Raw genomic sequence first — 12,721 nt, forward strand, 5'->3', positions numbered from 1 at the left:
TATACGACATATTTTATGCAGCTATGCGTTAAGATGAAATAAGGGAAATATTTTTTTTTTCTTTTTTTAATTTGTTTTAGATTTCAAATGTCTCGCGCTTTAGCCTCATAAAGCACCCTTGAACCCAATAAGCTAAAAATTTTCCAGTGTCAGACATGGCTATGTTCTGATTGCTGCCTCCAGACCATTCTCAAGAATAATCTTAATAATTACCATCCAGTTGGTGGCTACTGCAGATACAACACACTGCTATTTCTAATTTTTAAAGTAACCTTGTAAGATAGGATCGTTATCCCTATTTTCCAGAAAACTTTGATTCAGTGAAGTTAAATGACTTTAACAATGTCATACAGCTAGTCATTAGAATATTCAGGAATTGAATACTGGTTTCTCTAACTGTAAAGCTTACATGTTTCCTTCTGTACCACCTCGGACTAACAAAATGAAAGTTAAAGAATTAAAGTTGAAGAATTATCAAGTAGGTCTAAAATGCCATGCACAACAAAATTATCTCCTTCTTACGTTGCGTTTTGACATTTAGTTCAATCATTCATTCATTCATCCTTTCTTTCATCAGTGAGTTAACAAATGCATGTGTATTTTACAAATGAAGAAACAGGTCACAGGACAATTAAGTAACTTCCTCAAGGTCACACAGCTAGGAAGTGGTAAATCTGGGATTTAAATCCTAGACTCAAATAAAAAGATAGGCTGCATCCAGCAATAGAAAAGTTTAAATGACATTATCCTGATGGGCATTAGAAATAAAGTTTTGAACAGGGCAGTACAATGATACTTTCAGGATGTTTATCTGCAAGTAGTTGTGGGTGATTAGAAAAGAGAGACTGGAGACAATGAGGTATGAGACAGTACAGTTTAGCTCATTTATGGGAGAAGCAGTAAATATATGAAGAGGAAGTTGTAAAGAAAGAATTGACATCACTAGTGACTCATTTGGGTGGTAAGTTAAAAGGACATAGGAGTGGTGACCTTTTCCCTGTGGGTAACTGAGAGGATGTCAGTGCCATTGGTCAAAATGGAGAAGTCAGAAGGCAAGCCAGAGAGATTTGGTTTGAAGTTCTAGATGGATGTGTGTCTGCTCATGTCCATGTGAATTTCTGATCAGATGCTAGAACTGGGTTGAAGATTTGAGATCTAACCTTGTAATATTAAAGTAACATTTCATCATGTATCAAAGAGAAGGTACATGAGGATAGAACTGTGAGGTCTGTCCATGTTTAGGGTTTGGGAAGAAAACAGATGTGATCAGAAAAGTAAGAGGAAGACTGACAGGATATCAGAGAAACTGATGGAAGGGAGAGTTTAGGGAAAGGAAAAGTGGTCAGGGGTATCAATCTTTAGAAAGAAGTCAAGACAAACGAAGATCGAAAGACGCCATTAGATTTCGAATTTTGAAATCATAGCATAGGCTTTTTAGAAAGAAGTTTCAAAAGTATTTCAGAATAGTGTAAAATGGATTATAAGGAGCTAGAGGGTAAGAAATAGAGATAATATAATTTACACGAATACAAGGAGAAAGATGGAGTAGGAGCTTGTTGGACTTTAGTGGTGAGAAAGAGTTTTTGGTATAGTGAAGACGTGATCATCTTTGTCATCAGAGAAGACCTAGTTCGAGGTCAAGTCTTTGACTTTTGCACATGCTACACACCTTATCTACTCTGGGTGCTCAGTAAATGTTTGTCGAATGACTAATTTAGTCTTTCATCAATTCAGAAGGATAGATATTACACTTGTCTTATATATTTAAAAACCATAGAATCAAATAAGCAGATGGAAGCCACATTCTGTCATAGACGAGAGGATAGGAGAAGGTTGAATGAAGAACATAGGGTTAACTTCATAAGGGAGAAAGTTCAGCTGATGGCCTGGCAGGGGCTAAGGCTCAGGAAGGCAGGGAGGATGCAGAGACAGATACTGAAATGATGAAGGGTGAGTAGGATGAGATTGAAGGGGAAGCAAAACATGGAGGAGACCAACTGACAGAATGTGGCCCAGGGCAGGCAGGAAACTGGCAGTTCAAACCCTTCAGGGCCAGGCTGAATTTGCCGTGGATTCATACACTATTGTTGAGCCGTTTTGTCAGCAATGTTTACAAGCACCTTTGAACTTTAAATGACATGGCATGATCCTAATAAAGAGGTCCTGGAGCACAGCCAGGCTGCCAGGACTAAAATCATGCCCAACATCACCAGTTCCCCAGAGAGGCTACAGGCCTCTGGATAATGGAAGACAGCAGGCTGCCCTAGCAGCTGGTGAAGGGCAAGATGTAGTGGATTAATGGCCTGGGGAGAAAAGCCTTAAAGGTCTTCTCACCTCAAAGGCAAGAGCAAAAGCTTGGAATCAGAACCCTTGAACTTAACCCCTATTCTGCTACCCACTACCTAGATGAACTTGAGCAAATCTGTGGAACTGTCCTAAGCCTCAGTTTTCTCTCTTATAAAATAAGACCAATGGCAAGACTGGCCTTATAGAGGTGTATAGGTGAGTATTTTGTAAATTCTATTCAAATATTAGCTCTGCAATAATTATCATTTTTATTGGTAAAACCACGGAGATGTGGATGGCTAAGTACTAGCAGAAAGATTGCCCTGTATCTGGCGTACAGTAGTCAGAAATGGGAGGTTTGTCCTTGTGTCCACCATTGAATATTTTGTATAACAGGCTGTACAAGCGGTCGCTCTTGGAGGTTAAGTAGAAGATTTCATTGTCTATGACAACGTTTCATGGTCTGTATGGAGGAACAGTCCTTTTCACAATAGACACTTTTTTTTTAAACCATATCTAAAATTTGTCATTACATAATTATTTATGATAAAAGGTAGTGAAATGTGTATTGTAGGTATAAATGTACTTGCATATATATGTAATACACATACTCACCTATAATTGCATATAAAAATCTATATGTACGTTACATGTAAATACATGTATAACTACCTTGGGTGTTTTTGTTGTTGTTGTTGTTCTGTTTTTTTGCTTTTTCCTAACAAAACTGTCTTTTCCAATGATGATACATTTATTTCAATTTCTCAGTGTAAACTTCTTGCTAAAACAACCTATTCCCTGTGCTGCGTTTGGGAATGACCATCGCAGAATCATTCCTGATATGCTCCTGGCTCCTCTCCCTAGCAGCTTCTCCATTGGAAGGCAAGATGCCACTTCTGGTTTCATTAAAGCACTTTGTAGCTTGGAGAACAAATTGGAAAAATCAGAATTGATTACATTCTGTGCTTCCTTTGCCTTCGTCAGAGTTTGTTCAAAGCCAAGGTAGAGTTTGCAGAGTGAGAGAAGCTTAAGGGGGGTCTGCATTCGGTAGAGAAAACCATAATCTGGCAAAAGATCCAGTTATTGTGAAGCATAACATGGAAAGGGTAGGTGTAATTTTGCTTTCAGAACTTTTCCTTCATGCCAATGACTTGTTTGCCTGGTAGCCGAGTGGATCTGGCGATTTACTTATTAGGGACCAAGTTGCCATAAGGTTGTAAGTAGGTGGCACATCCTTTGATGCGTGTGAGCTCTGCGTGGGGACCCTTTATTCTTGTATAAAATAAAACTAACGACCATTAGGAAGACCATTAGAGAAAATCTGCCATAACCTTAGATTACTGATCATCTCTGTTCTCAGGTTTATTTGGGAGGGAGTTAAGAGAGATGTTGGGGTGATTTTCTTCTTTACAACTCAAATGCTACTTTCTGTTCAAATCTTTCAGATAGTCTCCATTAAATAACCCCTCTCTTTTCTGCCTTGATATAATTTTTTGGCATTTATGGCATTTATGACCTTCCTTCTGCCCTCAGCTGTTCATCTGTCCATTTTCCTTGTCTTCCTGTCTCCAAAGTAACATGTAGGCAAGGGCTTGAATTGGTATATTTCTGAATTCCCTGAAGGCACTTCATATGGAGCCCTCCACTTAGTGTGTGCTTGGTAACTGTGGCAATTATTCAGTGAGGTAAACGCCAGAGAACAGTAGATAAAAACCTCTTTGCTTGTGTCTATAGAGAAGAGAAAGTTTAGGTTCTGAGCATCGGTTCTTTTTTTTTTTTTTAAATGCCTATAGCACCTGGTCTTCCTAGGTGGTCTCCCATCCAAGTACTAACCAGGCCCGACCCTGCTTAGCTTCCGAGATCAGACGAGATCGGGCACGTTCAGGGTGGCATGGCCGTAGACTAGGCATCGATTCTTCAAGGGGAAAAAAAAGAACATGTCATAATGCTTTCTAGAATAATGTCATTGACTGAATAACTGATGAGCTCAAACCAGCATATAAAGAATGACCTTGTCTTATTGTTCATTGATGAGTGAAGCTCTCTGCTGAGCACAAGATAAGGACAGATAAATAACTTCTGTCAGAAGATGAAGGGGTCCCTTCTTTCTTTCTTTCTTTTTTTTTTGGTCAGATCTTGGCAGACCTGAGTTAAGAGACCTGGGTTAAGAATAGAGAAGAGTTCAAAGGTTAAAATTGTACAGATTTCTGGGTAACAAAAAGAATAACTTTTCCTTGCGTCTTGGTGGGACCGTTTTGACATTTTAAAACGTACTGCTTTCATTGAAGCCTGCATATATTGCTTTCTTTAATGTATTTCTATGAACTCAAGAACTTTAAATGCTATCCTTTCTAAATTAACCCTACCTTATCTTATTAGTTTTTAAAACCATTTTTTTGTGGAGTGTTTGTTTTGTTGATTTTGGGAGATGGGATGAGTTTGAAAATTGTCACTTTAAAAATTGAAAAGGAGCTTAGATATAATCGAATCCATCTACTTCCATAAAGACGTATGGCATGATGCCCAGGAAAGTTAAATGACATGCCTGTGTTAGTGGATTGTTCAGGAATAAAATGTTTCCAAACCCTTACCCAGGTCTTCCTTTAGTGACTATACCTTATTTAGTTTATTTTCCGCAGGTTAATATGATATCTGGTAATCTTCCCTAATGTCCATATTTTATTTACCCAGCTAAATTGTAAAATTTTCAAGGACTCCGATCATATCTTTGACTTCTATTGATGACTCACAAAGAAGCCCAAATCTTTGAACATTATTATTCATTGTAGGTCACACCTTAAGGATTAATGACAGCAGTGGGCAGCAATTATTTTCGCAAATTGCTGTGGGTGAAGAAATTGAGAGATAGTTAGAAAACTCTACTAATGAGGAGAAAAAGAAATATCAGAACCAGATAAATAAGACAAAGGATTGTTTTTAAAACTGAGAAAATTTTTTTTTGTTCTTACTGTTTTTGAAATTGGACTAATGGTAGAGAGAATAAAAGGATGCAGATAAACGAAATTGCTCTAAATAGCTTCAGTTCAGAGCAGTGCTAGAGAAATATCTTCAAAGAGGGTTTAGCAAAAGGGAAGAAATTAGTCTTTCCTGCTGTGCATGTGCACAGAGAGGTGGAATGTGGAGGTTAGGAAGGAAAATGTGAAGATCGCACAATGGCTTCCCAGCCTCTGGCCATCAGTGCTGGTTACGGAAGACTTGACCCTTTGACACGGAGGGTTCGAAATCATCACAGGTCACAGAGAAGACACTAAGAATCTATAGCCCTTTGGGGCCTAACTACAGTGCAGTTAATAAATCTTTATCTCTGTCTCTTTCTCTTTTGTCAAGAAAGACCATTCTGGGAGCCCAATGTTTTATTTTCTCTCAGGTACATTTTGCTTTTGATAAATCAGAACTATAGTTGGAAATACAGAGCATTATGGTAGCTCTGTTCATTGGATGGTGCTCAGCATTTTAGCTTGAGTTTTATGCCTCGATAATAAGCCACAGGTTTCCCAGGTTTTAAGGCTGATGGAACCATAGTACACATTTGCAAATTTATATAGTGTACACGTCACTTAATATCAATCAAGGATGATTAGGAAGTTATTTCAGTTAAATTAAGAAATCATAAAATATTTAATAACATACAGACGCAAAAAACAAATTTAAATGGACACGGATTTTTCCAAGCTTTTCATATGCCCACCCAGGCTTTCATGTGCATATGGAACCACTGATTGCATTAATATTACTTTCTCCACCGAATGCATCAATTCTGATTTCCTGTTCACTTTCTTACAGTAGAATGAAAAATAAGCACTTGGAGAGCAATCTGAATGTAGAATCATAACAGATTTTTTAGATTCTGCCTTCTCCATCCCTACCCCCTGCCCTAATTTGCAAGCAACTTTAACTGACTTGCCATTAATGTTTTTCTAAACCACTTAACTAGATTTTCATATGAGTAAATCCCTTTTTGTACGCCTATGGTATTGCTTTGCAAAATATTTGTTTTTATTATATATAGTATAAAAGTATAATTGGCATAATGTGGTTTGAGACTCTTGTTAAGCCTAGAGCTTGACAGTCAAGAGTATGTGCGAAGGTTCTAGAAGAATACCTGGACAGCTTCTAACGCCCAGTATGTCATGGGGACTGTCTACGTATTTCATGAGCATAGTGCTTTCTGGTATATTTATTAAGTGGAATTTTGGTAAGGAACGTTCTGCTACAGATATGCCAGCTACTATGTATCTAAGCTGTGTGATCTTTTTTAAGTAAATTGTTTAAAAAGTGTGTACAGTTCTCCTGTGACTGCTTTCTGGAATGTTCTAGAAGGCCGGGTGGATTTGACTTTAGAATTCTCAAACCCTACCAAGTTCTGCGTGGAAGGTGGTAGGACAGAGAAGCTTATTCTCTTCCCACGGGGTTCCATCCTGAACCCTAAGTTTTGCATGCACACCCCACACCCTTGCTCTCTTCCCCCTAGATAAACGGGCCTCGAGGTGTCATAACCCCGGGAGGACACACAGTGGAGAAGCCCACCCCGGCCCTGGGAGAAGGTTCGGGGCAGGAAATTCTGGAACTTGTCTTCTCAGATCATAGCCTAGAAGGGGCTGTCCAGGCTTCAGACAGTCACAGCCCTTAGCCCTGTGCACACCTTGTCCTGATGGGAGGTTGTGGGCTGCAGGGCTGAGGGTGGTACCGTGGTCAGTTCCAGTTTCTTCAGGAACTCTTCACTAGTTTTAACATTCCTCCCATGATCTGACTTCCCTGAAGAATGAGCAGGAGAGTCAAGAGGACGGAACATTCTGAGAAAACACCGGGGTCAGAGCTTAGTGACACCCAGAAGTAGCTAATGGAGGTGGATGTTTCACCTGGGAATTCACTTCATTAAGTCATGACCCTAAGTACCTACAGTTTCTGCACCTGTGAGTCTCTCCAAAAGACCATCTCACCGCTTGTGAGGAGACTTGGGTCTAGAAACATGTGAACATACTTCAGGTCGAAGCAGAGAATGCGCAGGCTCCTGCACCCCTTAAGTGGGGCCCATCTTCACCTGCAGCAACCCTGGGCAGCAGCTCTCACCCCTGTGCTCAGGTGACACGGCACAGCCACTCATGAATAATGCAGCCCTGTCAAACCTTGGACTGCACTAGCAATGTTTTTGTCACTAGAGTCACTAAAAGCCTCATTTTCAAATTATCTATGGTTGTTTGCCAGGCTGTGCGTATAGCTTTAGAAAAGAAAAAAAAAAAGCCAGTGTTTTTTTTTTCACATAGAATAATTTATAGGTAGAGACCAATTTATTCGCTAGGGAACAGCGGGTGGTCTGCGCCTTTCCCAGTGGAGGGGACATTATGCTAAGCAGGGTGGCAGGCTCCAGTGCTCACCATAGAAGCAGAGAGACCCTTCTAATTAATTATGTGGTTGTCTTACCCAGCATGGGCATCTCACTTTGTCGTCAGTGTTCTTGTTGAGTCAAAGCTGTGTTTATTTATTTGCTATTCATGCATCATCTACTTCCAAAGAGAATTTGCGACAGCTGGAAAAAAATGTGTGTGGGGGGATGTACGTAGGAGGCCCTCTGACATGGGACATTTGACATGGAACATTCGAAGAGAAAATTCTGATAGGAGAAGTTTGGAGCTTGCTTTTCCTCCACACGTTCCTTTCCTTGATAAAATTTCCTGCTCTACTTCATCATCGCTTCCCTTCCCCAAAATCATCTTCCAACTTTTTGCTGTACAGATTCAGATCATCCTTTTATTTATTTATTTTTATTTTAATTTTATTTTTCAATCACAATGGACATTCAATATTACATTTTATTAGTTTCAGGTGTACAGCAATAGTGATTAGACATTCCAGATCATCCTCTCGCCATGCCCTCCCTGCTCTGGTCCACTTAATGCAGGCTGTCCATCGCCCTCAGAATAAAATCCAGATGGCTTGCTGACGCTGTAGGCTTTGCTTGACCAGGCTCCTCCGAACCCTTGGCGCTCCACTCGCCCCATTTCTCACAGAGCATCTCCAGCCACGTTGGTCTTTCGGCTCCTGAAAGAAGCCAGACTGGCCTTCTCTTCTATGCTTGTGTCTGCTCGTACTCAGGCCTGACCACCGTGTTAGCCTCTCTCCTCCCTCCTCTGATTGTCCTGAATCCCCTGTTCATAACAATTCCTCATCCTTTGGGAATCCCATTCTTCAAGATGCCACCCGTGATCACCATATCTGAACCTACACCCATAGACTCTCAATATTCTCTGTCACACTTTGACACATCCTTCATGACATGGTTCACAATTTTACTTCAAGTCTCACGTTTGTAGCTTCTACTTGATTTTTTTTTTTTTTTTTTGTCTTCCTTTCTAAACACATCATCTTGCTGACTGTCAGGATTCGGCCTTGTTCAGCTTGCATCACAAGGATCTTGCACCGTATCAGGCAACAAAGTAGCCGTTCAACAATTGATGAATGAATGAGTGACTGTGAACTACTAACTTTTGTGTGAACAAACTATAGAAATGATCCCTGAAAGTATAGTCTTAGAGATACTAACTTTTGGAAATGGTCTGATACTCCTCACTCAATTGAGAATGTCTGCTAAGAATGTTTGCCTGTGTAGAGAGGGTAGTGTTCTAATCCAAAGGAATTGGTTTATAATTATAAAATTTTAAATAGCAGGGAACTGGTGAGGAAAGGTTTTAGAGGAAACAGGGCCATTGGGAATCCACATCACATTAAGTGGCTGGCCACTCATGTGTACTTTTCCTTAACCTGTTTCTTGAGTGTTTTAAGAGAGCGGATCTGCCATTTCCACGTAATACTTCGGAAGATGAGCCCCGTTAGATCTGCCACGATCCTCCTACGGACTGGGGTGTCCTGCATTTCAACCAGTTGTGAGAGTGTAGCTAAGGAAGGGATGAGCAACCCGATCTGATTTCAAACGTATGATGCTCCCCTTGGCAATCTTAATATTTTAAATGTGCTTATCATCCCAAACTTTAATACTTGGCTTTTAAATTTTATTTGCAAGTAAAGATCAGAATTTTTTTTCTGGACAACCATCAAGTAGCTGAGACAAAGATGAAAAACCTGTCAAAACTGTCTTCTCATGTGCCGTACGTGGGTGCGTGCGTGCGTGTGTGTGTGTGTGTGTGTGTGTTAACTGTGCTGTCTCCCTCTGGTGGCAGCTATGTGCACATGGGCCTGGGTGGCATGGGCTGAGTCAGATTGTAGTTTACTTATCTTAAAAAAAGAAAAGAAAAGAAAATTTATGTTCTCTTGATTTTTTTTTTTTTTTTTGGTGCGGTGAGAAACAATATATTTAAGAAAATACAAACTTCTTGCATTGGGGTAAAGTTTGAAACCTGCAGTGTCCGTAAATGAAAGCAGTATTCCATCTGTGGATAAACCTCTAAAAGGATCCGTTCGTATGTTTAAATTCCTCTGCATTTGGGGAACGCATCTCAAAATTTCTTCAAGTGAGAAAGGCCACCAGTATAGATTTTATTTAAGGTAGCTTCTCAAATCCATTGTGTGTTTTTCACTATTTTCCTTTGAATTATTCGTTATGTGCTCTGTGTAGCTACACTGGATATGATATTGATGCTTGCCATCTGAGGTTTTATTTTAGATCTTGGAAATCACTTGGTTTTATCTTAACCCACATCTGATCATGCTTCACGGGGGGAGAAATGTCCTTGAGAAAAGGAGAAACGGTCAAGTATAAGAAATAATCATCTTTATTTTGTCTCTTTTTCCCTCTCATCCCCTAAATCCAGAAATAGTTCCTTAAACGTAGCCTAATACTTCGGCATGACAGGTGTTCTGAAGATGAGAAGGTGCATTGTAAAACCTATTTATTCAGTAAGGAAATTTTATATTATTTACATTCAGAACCATCTCTCTAATACTGAAATAGGCTTCAGCAATGAATTTTTCATTTTTTTAAAGTCAAAACCAGGTAACTCATCTGGAAATACACACTGTGTAATTTCATTCCATGAGCTAATCAGTATCACTGACTGAAATCTGTATTCTCCTTGTGAAGAAGACACCAAATTTTCTGTTTCATTATGCATATTACATATATGGTCCACTATTTTGGTGGGAATATAGGCCATGTTTATGGTTTAGGATTCAGTTTATTTTTTTCATAAGCATTTTTATAGCTCTCAAATATGCTGGCCTATTTTGTATTGATTCTAACTGTGGAATGTTAAAATGCTACACAATTAAAGCACAGTCGAATAGTCACAAATTTACGTAAATATTTATAAGTTGTTGGTGAGCAGAACCGTATATTTTTTCTCTGGTAGATCATAAAGGCTTTACCTGAATTCAGGTCATAACCGTCATAGAACTGAAGTGTTAGTTTTGTACTGTGCTCAGACATGTCTTTCATCAAACAAACAAAGTTTGTAACAGTGGGTCAGGCTGACCCCATTTCAGTAGTACTATCAGTCAATAAGAGCACAGAATTTGATGTTATTTTGTAAAACAAGTAGAGTGCTGTTGTAATTGCAATTATTTTCTGGTTGCATGTTCTATGCCTTTTCCTAAGATCATCGAGCTTCTTTGTGTATGGGGACTATTTATCCACCTCTTTATCTATCCCTCAATCTCTCTGGATAGGTTAGTGTAGTCTAAACCCCTTGAAGCCTGTTCTGAAATATCATCTTGGTGATTCCTTTGTGGGACCTCAGATTGAAGATGTTGAAGAGTTTTTACAGAAGGCCTCTTCAAACAAAATAATCATCCGAAGGTCATTCCTTGATTCGTTCATTTGTTCCACAAACACTGTTTGCATCCCTGCCTCATGCTGCTCTAGGCTTTGAGGAAACAATATTGAGCAAAAGCAGACTCGTCTCTGGCTGTGTGGAGCTTACAGGAAGGCAGGACATGGCTTAGGAGCAAGGCACTCCAGCGCATGCCTACGTTCAAATCCCATCCCTGTCACTTATCCGCTGATTGGCCCTGGAGAAACTACTGAATATGGAGCACCCAATCCTTCTTCAGGGGTAATGGCAGTGTAAAATGCACTGCTTTATTATGAACCAGTGCATGTAAAGTTCTCAGAAAGTATTGGAAATTGTAAATACTAAATTGTAAGTGATTTTGAAATACCAAAGTAAGTCAAGTGGGTGTTGGGATATACAAGTAAAAAGTTGAGAACAGTATCGGATGGAGACTTAAGTGTGTGGTTCATTTGCATAGAGATGATGATTTAAGCTTAAGGCTTAGATGCCATTCCCTTCTAAAGAAAACCAGTGCCTGGACCTGAGCTTACTGGACTCACACGGAATGGCTAGAACTGAAGGAGGAGAGCCTGCAGAATAGGAAATAGCAGGAAGAGTAGGAAGAAAACCAGCAGACTGATGTCATAGCAACCAAGGAATGAGAATGTTTCTAAAAGGGCACGCACAACCAGTCTAAATGATGCTGTGAGGTTAAGTAGGAGGAAGACAGGCAAAGTCCTTTGGATTTAGCATCCGGGGGCTGATTATTGACATCAGGGAGAGATGCTTGTGGAAAAGCAGGGCCGGAACCAGTGTGGAGTGTGATGGTGAGAGATGGATGGGAGGTGAGAAAACAGATATATTGAAGACAGACTTTTTTTTTTTTTTAGGAATTTGGCAAAAAGGAGAGAAATGTGACAACAGCTGGGAGGTGGGGGTGGGATTTTGGGTCAAGAGGATTTTTTTAAGTGGAAAATACTGGAGCATGTTTCAGTGGACCCAGTTTGACAGTGAGAGGTTGCATACACAGGCAAGGAGGAGATAGAGAAATATGTTCTAGACAGGCCCATAGGGCGAGCGTTCCAAGGAAGAGATGATGTGGCGAAGCTTTAAGGGAATGGAATTGGGAGCAGATGCAGGTGGACTACATGGCTGGGAATAGAAAACATGGGACATCCTGTCTGATGTCTTCTGTTTATCTGCACATTAAAATCAGGTTGTCTATTGGGAATGAGGGGAGAAGGTTTCAAAGTTCAAGGAGAGGGAAGATTGACATCACCTTTGAAGTGAATGGAAGAGAGTTGTTCCCCCCTCCCCCCTGCCCCCCGTAAAGTGCAATGGGATTGTTAGATGGGATGAGGTCTCACTTTAGGTTGATGATTTTTTATATAAGGTAGACCTGGTCTGTGCTGTTAGATGACGTTCTCGAGTTGGAATCTGAAACTCTGGCAGGCACGGGGGAGATTGGGCTTGTGATTGGGGGGAAGATGTTTGCTTGAAATGAAAGCGAGCATGGAGATTCCCTGGCCTTCTGCTCTTTCGTGGGTGCAATGAAAGAACAGGGAACCAGGGGTGTTGGCAGAATTTTTGAAATGATAGATTGTAAACCCTAAACTTAAAAGGAGAGAAATGTGGTATGGTGGGAAGGGCACTGGTTTTTTTCAACAAGGAAAACTGAGTTGCAATTTTAT

At 40.1% G+C, this 12,721-nt stretch overlaps 1 protein-coding gene and 1 non-coding gene across 6 annotated transcripts in view; one reads left to right on the forward strand and one right to left on the reverse strand.

Annotated features, from left to right (window-relative positions):
* Positions 1–12,721, forward strand: part of FLRT2 (fibronectin leucine rich transmembrane protein 2) — a 92,071-nt gene that overhangs the window by 63,512 nt on the left and 15,838 nt on the right. The gene's annotated exons all lie outside the window — the stretch shown is intronic.
* LOC112473826 lies at positions 4,071–4,189 on the reverse strand. The gene has a single exon (XR_003044179.1). It is a non-coding gene; the product is annotated as a 5S ribosomal RNA (ribosomal RNA).

Source organism: Pteropus alecto, unplaced genomic scaffold, assembly GCF_000325575.1.
Source record: "Pteropus alecto unplaced genomic scaffold, ASM32557v1 scaffold8, whole genome shotgun sequence".
In the NCBI taxonomy this organism is placed as follows: domain Eukaryota; kingdom Metazoa; phylum Chordata; class Mammalia; order Chiroptera; family Pteropodidae; genus Pteropus; species Pteropus alecto.